An 11,707-nucleotide genomic window follows, 5' to 3' on the forward strand; every position below is an offset into this window, starting at 1 on the left:
GTAGTGCCCTGTACATACATGTCCTGTATAGATGGAGTAGGGGGTCTACCAGTTATTTCTGTGGATGTTGTGAGGCAGCTTCCCTAGCAACCACAGCTCCCTGTGCAAATGAAAGCAGTAATCCTATTGGTTGCTAAGGCTCCAACTGCCATTACTGCTGGAGAGCTGCAGCTAATTATATCTCCTGTGTGTGCAGTGTGGAGGTTTTCCCATTCATCTCTATGGGGCGCTCTTCCCCCTCCCCCTCCTCTCCTGTACATCTGGCGGGGACGGGACCTTCGCAATAACCTTCCCGGGCACCCAATGTATCTATGTGCCAAATTGGGGGTCAAACGGTTCAGGCGTTTGGAAGTCTATACGGGACAGACAGACAGACTTTCATTTTTATTATATAGATGCTCCAGCAATAACAGATCCCGGTTACTGTACATTCCTGGTGCACATGCCCAACTCGAAGCCGGATGGGCTGGAATATCCACTGCGTCTGACCTAATCTGTCCCACTATCCGCGGCATCTGTCCCACTATCCGCGGCATCTATCCCACTATCCGCGGCATCTGTCCCACTATCCGCGGCATCTGTCCCACTATCCGCGGCATCTGTCCCACTATCCGCGGCATCTGTCCCACTATCCACCGGAGACGTCCTCCACCACATTGTGCCTATCCAGAAGAACCTGCTCCCAATCCCTTAGACAAGGACACAACTGTGCCACACAAAGAACAGCAAGAAAATCTAAATCATGGTAAATACAATTCTATGAAAACCCACAAGAGCACATTTTCTGAGACCATATAGATACTTGAGACCTCTTGTGTTTCGGCTTCAGGTATAAAGAAGCTGATGCTTAATAGGCAGATGACAAACCTAGCCAAACATTAAAGTAACCAGATCAAAGTCCCGAACTTCTCAAAATGTGACAAAAAGGCTTAAAAGCTTCTACAGTACAAAATAAACGGGATTGTTACATGAGCCCGAAATAAGCCTTCAAGTGCAATTCCCAAGTCAGTCTGTGAGTAAGGACCCCCATCAGCATGAAGGGCGAGTGATCACCCCGCTCCTACAGATGCCGCCATTATCTAATAGGTGTCTGTACTTCACGAGCACCATCGGAGGGGAACGCTTCATAACCAACGTGGCTTCTCTATAATGCTCTGTGTCCGCTGATACTACAGGGAGGCAGAATGTTTTAGACTAGAGTCAACTGAGATTACTTTTTTTATAGTGTGACTGTCACTTGTGAGACGTCAGATACTGGTATCCATGGGGGTTCCAGTGCCGAGACCACCGCAAATGGTTAGGATAAAGGGGCAGAGGCGCATAGCTGCAGGTACGGTGCCCCTTCCACTCCTTCTAAACGGCTACACGGAGCAGTATACAGTTACAGTGAAAGTCTACGGGACCTCCAGTATACGAGATTGCCAGAAACTGTGACGACTGTTTGATCATCCATTATCTGCTCTAAAAGGCAAAGAAATACGAATGACAGAGAAATGGTGCCTGCAAGTTAGGAAAATGGTCTTGCACAAAAAAATGCATGGCTGTGGTGAGTGGTGGAGGCCAAGCCCGGACGGTTGGAGGACCGGCCGCATGGCTGTAGTGAGTGGTGGAGGACCGGCCGCATGGCTGTAGTGAGTGGTGGAGGACCGGCCGCATGGCTGTAGTGAGTGGTGGAGGACCGGCCGCATGGCTGTAGTGAGTGGTGGAGGACCGGCCGCATGGCTGTAGTGAGTGGTGGAGGACCGGCCGCATGGCTGTAGTGAGTGGTGGAGGCCAAGCCCAGACAGGTGGAGCTGTTAGAGCTGTAAATACAATAAGGCTGCGTTTGGACCGGACATTACTCCTAATTCAGGAATTCTCATCTTCTTCTATTCCTTATTATCGCTCATTTCTATTTAATTTTTATTGTTCATGTAAAATGACATGCAGAAACATATTCTCTAATATGAGGCCAGTGAGATGAAGGATGAAGGAGCTAAAGCAGGAGTGCTGGAATATTCCACTGATGGAGCAGTTGTAGAGACAAATGATTCACTTACTAGGTTAAATCTGAGATGGCTTCAGGAGAGACAACCAGGGGGAGAAAAGTGTATGTGTATGTATATATATATTACACACACACACACACCTTACAATACATAACAGCTTATCATCACTGGAAAAATGAGATGGAGATGGTGGGCCATGCTGCGTCTGGGGGAGATGGTGGGCCATGCTGCGTCTGGGAGAGATGGTGGGCCATGCTACGTATGGGGGAGATGGTGGGCCATGCTACGTATGGGGGAGATGGTGGGCCATGCTGCGTCTGGGGAGTAATAATAGAGGTAAAGTGGATAAGTGCCATAATAGCAGTAATAACAACAGAAGTATAGTGGATGAGGGGTGTAGTACTAGTACAGGTATAGATGAGGGGTGTAGTAGTAGTAGTACAGGTATAGATGAGGGGTGTAGTAGTAGTAGTACAGGTATAGATGAGGGGTGTAGTAGTAGTACAGGTATAGATGAGGGGTGTAGTAGTAGTACAGGTATAGATGAGGGGTGTAGTAGTAGTACAGGTATAGATGAGGGGTGTAGTAGTAGTACAGGTATAGATGAGGAGTGTAGTAGTAGTACAGGTATAGATGAGGAGTATAGTAGTAGTACAGGTATAGATGAGGGGTGTAGTAGTACAGGTATAGATGAGGGGTGTAGTAGTAGTACAGGTATAGATGAGGAGTGTAGTAGTAGTACAGGTATAGATGAGGGGTGTAGTAGTAGTACAGGTATAGATGAGGGGTGTAGTAGTAGTACAGGTATAGATGAGGGGTGTAGTAGTAGTACAGGTATAGATGAGGAGTGTAGTAGTAGTACAGGTATAGATGAGGGGTGTAGTAGTACAGGTATAGATGAGGGGTGTAGTAATAGTAGTACAGGTATAGATGAGGGGTGTAGTAGTACAGGTATAGATGAGGGGTGTAGTAGTACAGGTATAGATGAGGGGTGTAGTAGTAGTACAGGTATAGATGAGGGGTGTAGTAGTAGTACAGGTATAGATGAGGGATGTAGTAGTAGTACAGGTATAGATGAGGGGTGTAGTAGTAGTACAGGTATAGATGAGGAGTGTAGTAGTAGTACAGGTATAGATGAGGGGTGTAGTAGTAGTACAGGTATAGATGAGGAGTGTAGTAGTAGTACAGGTATAGATGAGGGGTGTAGTAGTAGAAGTACAGGTATAGATGAGGGGTGTAGTAGTAGTAGTACAGTTATAGATGAGGGGTGTAGTAGTAGTACAGGTATAGATGAGGGGTGTAGTAGTAGTACAGGTATAGATGAGGGGTGTAGTAGTAGTACAGGTATAGATGAGGGGTGTAGTAGTAGTACAGGTATAGATGAGGGATGTAGTAGTAGTACAGGTATAGATGAGGGATGTAGTAGTAGTACAGGTATAGATGAGGGGTGTAGTAGTAGTAGTACAGGTATAGATGAGGGGTGTAGTAGTAGTACAGGTATAGATGAGGGGTGTAGTAGTACAGGTATAGATGAGGGATGTAGTAGTAGTAGTACGGGTATAGATGAGGGATGTAGTAGTAGTAGTACGGGTATAGATGAGGGGTGTAGTAGTAGTACAGGTATAGATGAGAGGTGTAGTAGTAGTAGTAGTAGTAGTAGTACAGGTATAGATGAGGGATGTAGTAGTAGTAGTACGGGTATAGATGAGGGGTGTAGTAGTAGTACAGGTATAGATGAGGGGTGTAGTAGTAGTAGTACGGGTATAGATGAGGAGTGTAGTAGTAGTACAGGTATAGATGAGGGGTGTAGTAGTACAGGTATAGATGAGGGATGTAGTAGTAGTAGTACGGGTATAGATGAGGGATGTAGTAGTAGTAGTACGGGTATAGATGAGGGGTGTAGTAGTAGTACAGGTATAGATGAGGGGTGTAGTAGTACAGGTATAGATGAGGGGTGTAGTAGTAGTAGTACAGGTATAGATGAGGGGTGTAGTAGTAGTAGTACAGGTATAGATGAGGGGTGTAGTAGTAGTACAGGTATAGATGAGGGGTGTAGTAGTAGTACAGGTATAGATGAGGGGTGTAGTAGTAGTGCAGGTATAGATGAGGGGTGTAGTACTAGTACACGTATAGATGAGGAGTGTAGTAGTAGTACAGGTATAGATGAGAGGTGTAGTAGTAGTAGTAGTAGTACAGGTATAGATGAGGGGTGTAGTAGTAGTAGTACAGGTATAGATGAGGGGTGTAGTAGTAGTACAGGTATAGATGAGGGGTGTAGTAGTAGTACAGGTATAGATGAGAGGTGTAGTAGTAGTAGTAGTAGTAGTAGTAGTAGTAGTAGTAGTACAGGTATAGATAAGGGGTGTAGTAGTACAGGTATAGATGAGGGGTGTAGTAGTAGTAGTAGTAGTACAGGTATAGATGAGGGGTGTAGTACTAGTACACGTATAGATGAGGAGTGCAGTAGTAATAAAGGTATAGATGAGGGGTGTAGTAGTAGTAGTACAGGTATAGATGAGGGGTGTAGTAGTAGTAGTAGTAGTACAGGTATAGATGAGGGGTGTAGTAGTAGTAGTACAGGTATAGATGAGGGGTGTAGTAGTAGTAGTAGTACAGGTATAGATGAGGGGTGTAGTAGTAGTACAGGTATAGATGAGGGGTGTGGTAGTAGTAGTACAGGTATAGATGAGGAGTGCAGTAGTAATAGAGGTATAGATGAGGGGTGTAGTAGTAGTAGTACAGGTATAGATGAGGGGTGTAGTAGTAGTACAGGTATAGATGAGGGGTGTAGTAGTAGTACGGGTATAGATGAGGGGTGTAGTAGTAGTACAGGTATAGATGAGGGGTGTAGTAGTAGTACGGGTATAGATGAGGGGTGTAGTAGTAGTACAGGTATAGATGAGGGGTGTAGTAGTAGTACGGGTATAGATGAGGGGTGTAGTAGTAGTACGGGTATAGATGAGGGGTGTAGTAGTAGTAGTAGTAGTACGGGTATAGATGAGGGGTGTAGTAGTAGTAGTACAGGTATAGATGAGGGGTGTAGTAGTAGTAGTAGTACGGGTATAGATGAGGGGTGTAGTAGTAGTAGTAGTAGTACGGGTATAGATGAGGGGTGTAGTAGTAGTAGTAGTACGGGTATAGATGAGGGGCGTAGTAGTAGTAGTAGTACGGGTATAGATGAGGGGTGTAGTAGTAGTAGTAGTACGGGTATAGATGAGGGGTGTAGTAGTAGTAGTAGTACGGGTATAGATGAGGGGTGTAGTAGTAGTAGTAGTACGGGTATAGATGAGGGGTGTAGTAGTACCAATATAGTAGCTGGTGTGGGCGGGATGCAGTGCTGGCTCCTCCCCCTGCTCTCTTGTGCTCTGGGACTGGGTCACTCTCTTGCTTCCTCCGATGCTCTCTCTGGTGATGGCCCCAGGGGTTCTTTAGGGCCCTCACTTCTGTAGACAGGCAGCAGTATTAAGCAGAGGCAGGAGCACTGGATCCTGCAGGGGGCACTCTCCCTCTCCAGGATCTCCTAGCTTCAGCCACCACTAACTGCACCACCCACTTGCCTGTCTGCATCCAGGGGGTCACTATGGTGCTGCACCTTGGGAACCAGACATGCTTCTTGGCTGCTAGGGCTGGTGGCCATATTCTAAAATCTACCTCCGCTAGAGGGCACCGAGACCAGGGTGGGGGACGTTGAGCTCCTGCTGCAGCTACTTCTGGCAGGGAAGAGTGTGCAATGATTTTTTTTTTTTTAATTCACAAGTTTAAAAAAAACAAAAAAACACTATTTTAAAATTGTGGGCAAATTAATGAAATTCATCTGAATAAGCGGCCAGCCCTACTTCACACTAAGCATAGGGGTGATAGATACCTGAAAGAGCTTGGTGATCTGTAACAGACGTGCATATATCATGTCATGAGATCCCCTCAGATACAGAGAGAATCACATATACTGCACATTGGTGGTGGATGGCAGCGTCACCCCTCAGATACAGAGAGACATATACTGCACATTGGTGGCGGATGGCAGCGTCACCCCTCAGATACACAATCACATATACTGCACATTGGTGGCGGATGGTAGCGTCACCCCTCAGATACACAGAGACATATACTGCACATTGGTGGCGGATGGCAGCGTCACCCCTCAGATACACAATCACATATACTGCACATTGGTGGCGGATGGTAGCGTCACCCCTCAGATACACAATCACATATACTGCACATTGGTGGCGGATGGTAGCGTCACCCCTCAGATACACAATCACATATACTGCACATTGGTGGCGGATGGCAGCGTCACCCCTCAGATACACAATCACATATACTGCACATTGGTGGCGGATGGTAGCGTCACCCCTCAGATACACAGAGACATATACTGCACATTGGTGGCGGATGGCAGCGTCACCCCTCAGATACACAATCACATATACTGCACATTGGTGGCGGATGGTAGCGTCACCCCTCAGATACACAATCACATATACTGCACATTGGTGGCAGATGGCAGCGTCACCCCTCAGATACAATCACATATACTGCACATTGGTGGCGGATGGTAGCGTCACCCCTCAGATACACAGAGACATATACTGCACATTGGTGGCGGATGGTAGCGTCACCCCTCAGATACACAGAGACATATACTGCACATTGGTGGCGGATGGTAGCGTCACCCCTCAGATACAGAGAGAATCACATATACTGCACATTGGTGGTGGATGGTAGCGTCACCCCTCAGATACAGAGAGAATCACATATACTGCACATTGGTGGCGGATGGTAGCGTCACCCCTCAGATACACAATCACATATACTGCACATTGGTGGTGGATGGCAGCGTCACCCCTCAGATACACAATCACATATACTGCACATTGGTGGCGGATGGTAGCGTCACCCCTCAGATACACAATCACATATACTGCACATTGGTGGCGGATGGTAGCGTCACCCCTCAGATACACAATCACATATACTGCACATTGGTGGTGGATGGCAGCGTCACCCCTCAGATACACAGAGACATATACTGCACATTGGTGGTGGATGGCAGCGTCACCCCTCAGATACACAATCACATATACTGCACATTGGTGGTGGATGGCAGCGTCACCCCTCAGATACAGAGAGACATATACTGCACATTGGTGGCGGATGGTAGCGTCACCCCTCAGATACACAGAGACATATACTGCACATTGGTGGCGGATGGTAGCGTCACCCCTCAGATACACAATCACATATACTGCACATTGGTGGTGGATGGCAGCGTCACCCCTCAGATACACAATCACATATACTGCACATTGGTGGCGGATGGTAGCGTCACCCCTCAGATACACAATCACATATACTGCACATTGGTGGCGGATGGTAGCGTCACCCCTCAGATACACAATCACATATACTGCACATTGGTGGCGGATGGCAGCGTCACCCCTCAGATACACAATCACATATACTGCACATTGGTGGCGGATGGTAGCGTCACCCCTCAGATACACAGAGACATATACTGCACATTGGTGGCGGATGGCAGCGTCACCCCTCAGATACACAATCACATATACTGCACATTGGTGGCGGATGGTAGCGTCACCCCTCAGATACACAGAGACATATACTGCACATTGGTGGCGGATGGTAGCGTCACCCCTCAGATACAGAGAGAATCACATATACTGCACATTGGTGGTGGATGGTAGCGTCACCCCTCAGATACAGAGAGAATCACATATACTGCACATTGGTGGCGGATGGTAGCGTCACCCCTCAGATACACAATCACATATACTGCACATTGGTGGTGGATGGCAGCGTCACCCCTCAGATACACAATCACATATACTGCACATTGGTGGCGGATGGTAGCGTCACCCCTCAGATACACAATCACATATACTGCACATTGGTGGCGGATGGTAGCGTCACCCCTCAGATACACAATCACATATACTGCACATTGGTGGCGGATGGCAGCGTCACCCCTCAGATACACAATCACATATACTGCACATTGGTGGCGGATGGTAGCGTCACCCCTCAGATACACAATCACATATACTGCACACTGAGAGGTCAATCAGCACCATTTCCCTTTGTGGCACAATACCCTATAGAAATGAGAACTCCTCGCTGCTAGACCTACAAAGCTGTCAGTATGCCTCTCTCTATGCGGCCATCCCTTCATTAAATCCAATAATAATACAACCTTTTGTTGGATTACGAAACTCCAGAAACCCTTATGAGATCCTGCTCAGTTGTTTCTATCCGCTGCTCAAACTAGAAATGTCTCCATGAAAAAAGGAAGAAAGAGCGAATTGTAGGAGGAGGGTAGAACAATGAACGACTGGATATTATACGTGGTATTGGGCAACAGCTACTCCTTTACAGGATGCCCCAAATATACAACCAGGGATGTAACACTGAGTACTGTACAGTCTACTGCTATAGTCTACAGTATGAGAAGAGTGGGTGGAGATATATACATACATATATATATCTATACACACACATTACATTATAATATATATATATATATATATATATATATATATATATATATATATATATATATATATATACATATACACACACACACACATCCTGGGTGGACGCCCATGTAGCTGCTTCCTGCAGTTTGTTGAATATGACCAGAACAGATGATGAAAGATTCCCACCAGACGCCATCCTTACAACCGCGGGGGTAATAATAACCTTTACAGCACGGATTCCTTCCTCGTAAGCATCTTTTTACCAAATATACTATACCTTCTTGTAAAGCAGTCTTCTATTAGAGTTTGCTATACGCATAATACTGCATATACAGGAATATTGGTTGGAGATATATATTGCTCACTCACAGCCGAGGTCCTTCAGCGCCATCTGTTTTATCCCAGCTCGGCAGCATCCGTACATTATTACGGTACCTGGGTTATAGGATTACCACTCAGCCCATTAGTATATTACATCCCTTATCATGTAGGCACAGGGTCGGTCTGAGGTTTTTTGAATGCTGTTCTCTGCTTGTAAGAGATGTCAGGGGGAAAATGGGAGACAGGCTGAAGCTTTATACAATGTAGGGTGCGTTAGGAGACAGAAGTGCCATGTCAGTCATCCATCACTTGAGACACTGAGGACTCTGTCCAGTGTAATGAGATTTAACCATCAGTCTATGCAAAGCCAGAAGCATCTCTGAAAGGGTGGGCTACATTAGGAGTCCCCATTCAAGTACATCCTAGCACCCGACCTCCCCAAACAGGGGACCACCTGGTCCGATTCCTCCCAATCTCTAACTTATGCCCTGACCCCTGGGATACTATGGGAAGGCAATAACTTGTCAAGATCCACAAATCCTCTTTTATGGTGCGTTCACACCTACAGGATCTGCAGCTGATTTTCTGCAGCAGATTTCATTTAAATAACTGAACACAGCATCAAATCTGCTGCAGATCCTGCACCCTTATAGGCCTAAATGTAAGGTGCACACTGTCGAAGGAAAATCTACTCCACCTGTAATTATCCTGACTTTAATTTATGTGTAAAAAAAAAAAAAAAACAGCATGAAACTGGGCTGTAAAATTGTACTTGTACGCACTATACTCCTCCCTGAATAATTGCACAGACATGGCAGCCACGCTGAGCCTCATACACAGACAGGGCAGCCACGCTGGACCTCATACACACAGACATGGCAGCCACGCTGGGCCTCATACACACAGACATGGCAGCCACGCTGAGCCTCATACACACAGACATGGCAGCCACGCTGAGCCTCATACACAGACAGGGCAGCCCCGCTGGACCTCATACACACAGACATGGCAGCCACGCTGGGCCTCATACACACAGACATGGCAGCCACGCTGGGCCTCATACACACAGACAGGGCAGCCACTCTGGGCCTCATACACACAGACATGGCAGCCACGCTGGGCCTCATACACACAGACAGGGCAGCCACGCTGGGCCTCATACATACAGACAGGGCAGCCACGCTGGACCTCATACACACAGACATGGCTGCCATGCTGGGCCTCATACACACAGACATGGCTGCCACGCTGGGCCTCATACACACAGACATGGCAGCCACGCTGGGCCTCATACACACAGGCAGGGCAGCCACGCTGGGCCTCATACATACAGACAGGGCAGCCACGCTGGACCTCATACACACAGACATGGCTGCCATGCTGGACCTCATACACACAGGGATGGCAGCCACGCTGGACCTCATACACACAGACAGGACAGCCACGCTGGGCCTCATACATACATGCCAGTGTGGCTGCCATGTCTGTGCGTATGAGAACCAGCGTGGCTGCCATGTCTGTGTGTATGAGGCTCAGCTTGGCTGCCATGTCTGTATGTATGAGGCTCAGCGTGGCTGCCATGTCTGTATGTAAGATGTCCAGCGTGGCTGCCATGTCTGTATGTATGAGGTCCAGCGTGGCTGCCCTCTCTGTGTGTATGAGAAGCAGCGTGGCTGCCATGTCTGTATGTATAAGGCTCAGCATGGCTGCCATGTCTGTGTGTATGAGGCCCAGCGTGGCTGCCCTGCCTGTGTGTATGAGGCCCAGCGTGGCTGCCCTGCCTGTGTGTATGAGGCCCAGCGTGGCTGCCCTGCCTGTGTGTATGAGGCCCAGCGTGGCTGCCCTGCCTGTGTGTATGAGGCCCAGCGTGGCTGCCCTGCCTGTGTGTATGAGGCCCAGCGTGGCTGCCCTGCCTGTGTGTATGAGGCCCAGCGTGGCTGCCCTGCCTGTGTGTATGAGGCCCAGCGTGGCTGCCCTGCCTGTGTGTATGAGGCCCAGCGTGGCTGCCCTGCCTGTGTGTATGAGGCCCAGCGTGGCTGCCCTGCCTGTGTGTATGAGGCCCAGCGTGGCTGCCCTGCCTGTGTGTATGAGGCCCAGCGTGGCTGCCCTGCCTGTGTGTATGAGGCCCAGCGTGGCTGCCATGCCTGTGTGTATGAGGCCCAGCGTGGCTGCCATGTCTGTGTGTATGAGGCCCAGCGTGGCTGCCATGTCTGTGTGTATGAGGCCCAGCGTGGCTGCCATGTCTGTGTGTATGTGGCTCAGCGTTGCTGCCCTGTGTGTGTATGAGGCCCAGCGTGGCTGCCATGTCTGTGTGTATGAGGCCCAGCGTGGCTGCCCTGTCTGTGTGTATGAGGCCCAGCGTGGCTGCCATGTCTGTGTGTATGAGGCCCAGCGTGGCTGCCATGTCTGTGTGTATGAGGCCCAGCGTGGCTGCCCTGTCTGTGTGTATGAGGCCCAGCGTGGCTGCCATGTCTGTGTGTATGAGGCTCAGCGTGGCAGCCATGTCTGTGCGTATGAGAACCAGCGTGGCTGCGATGTCTGTGTGTATGAGGCTCAGCGTGGCTGCCCTGTCTGTGTGTATGAGAAGCAGCGTGGCTGCCATGTCTGTATGTATGAGGCTCAGCATGGCTGCCATGTCTGTGTGTATGAGGCCCAGTGTGGCTGCCATGTCTGTGTGTATGAGAACCAGACATGGCAGCCATGCTGAGCCTCATACACACAGACATGGCAGCCATGCTGGGCCTCATACACACAGACATGGCAGCCACGCTGGGCCTCATACACACAGACATGGATGCCACGCTGGGCCTCATACACACAGACATGGCAGCCACGCTGGGCCTCATACGCATTGACATGGCAGCCACGCTGGGCCTCATACATACATACATACATACATAC

General features: G+C 48.6%; 1 protein-coding gene across 2 annotated transcripts in view; it reads right to left on the reverse strand.

Annotated features, from left to right (window-relative positions):
• Nucleotides 1–11,707, reverse strand: part of FBXW7 (F-box and WD repeat domain containing 7) — a 173,678-nt gene that overhangs the window by 155,093 nt on the left and 6,878 nt on the right. The gene's annotated exons all lie outside the window — the stretch shown is intronic.

The sequence above is a fragment of the Dendropsophus ebraccatus genome, chromosome 7 (assembly GCF_027789765.1).
Source record: "Dendropsophus ebraccatus isolate aDenEbr1 chromosome 7, aDenEbr1.pat, whole genome shotgun sequence".
In the NCBI taxonomy this organism is placed as follows: Eukaryota; Metazoa; Chordata; class Amphibia; order Anura; family Hylidae; genus Dendropsophus; species Dendropsophus ebraccatus.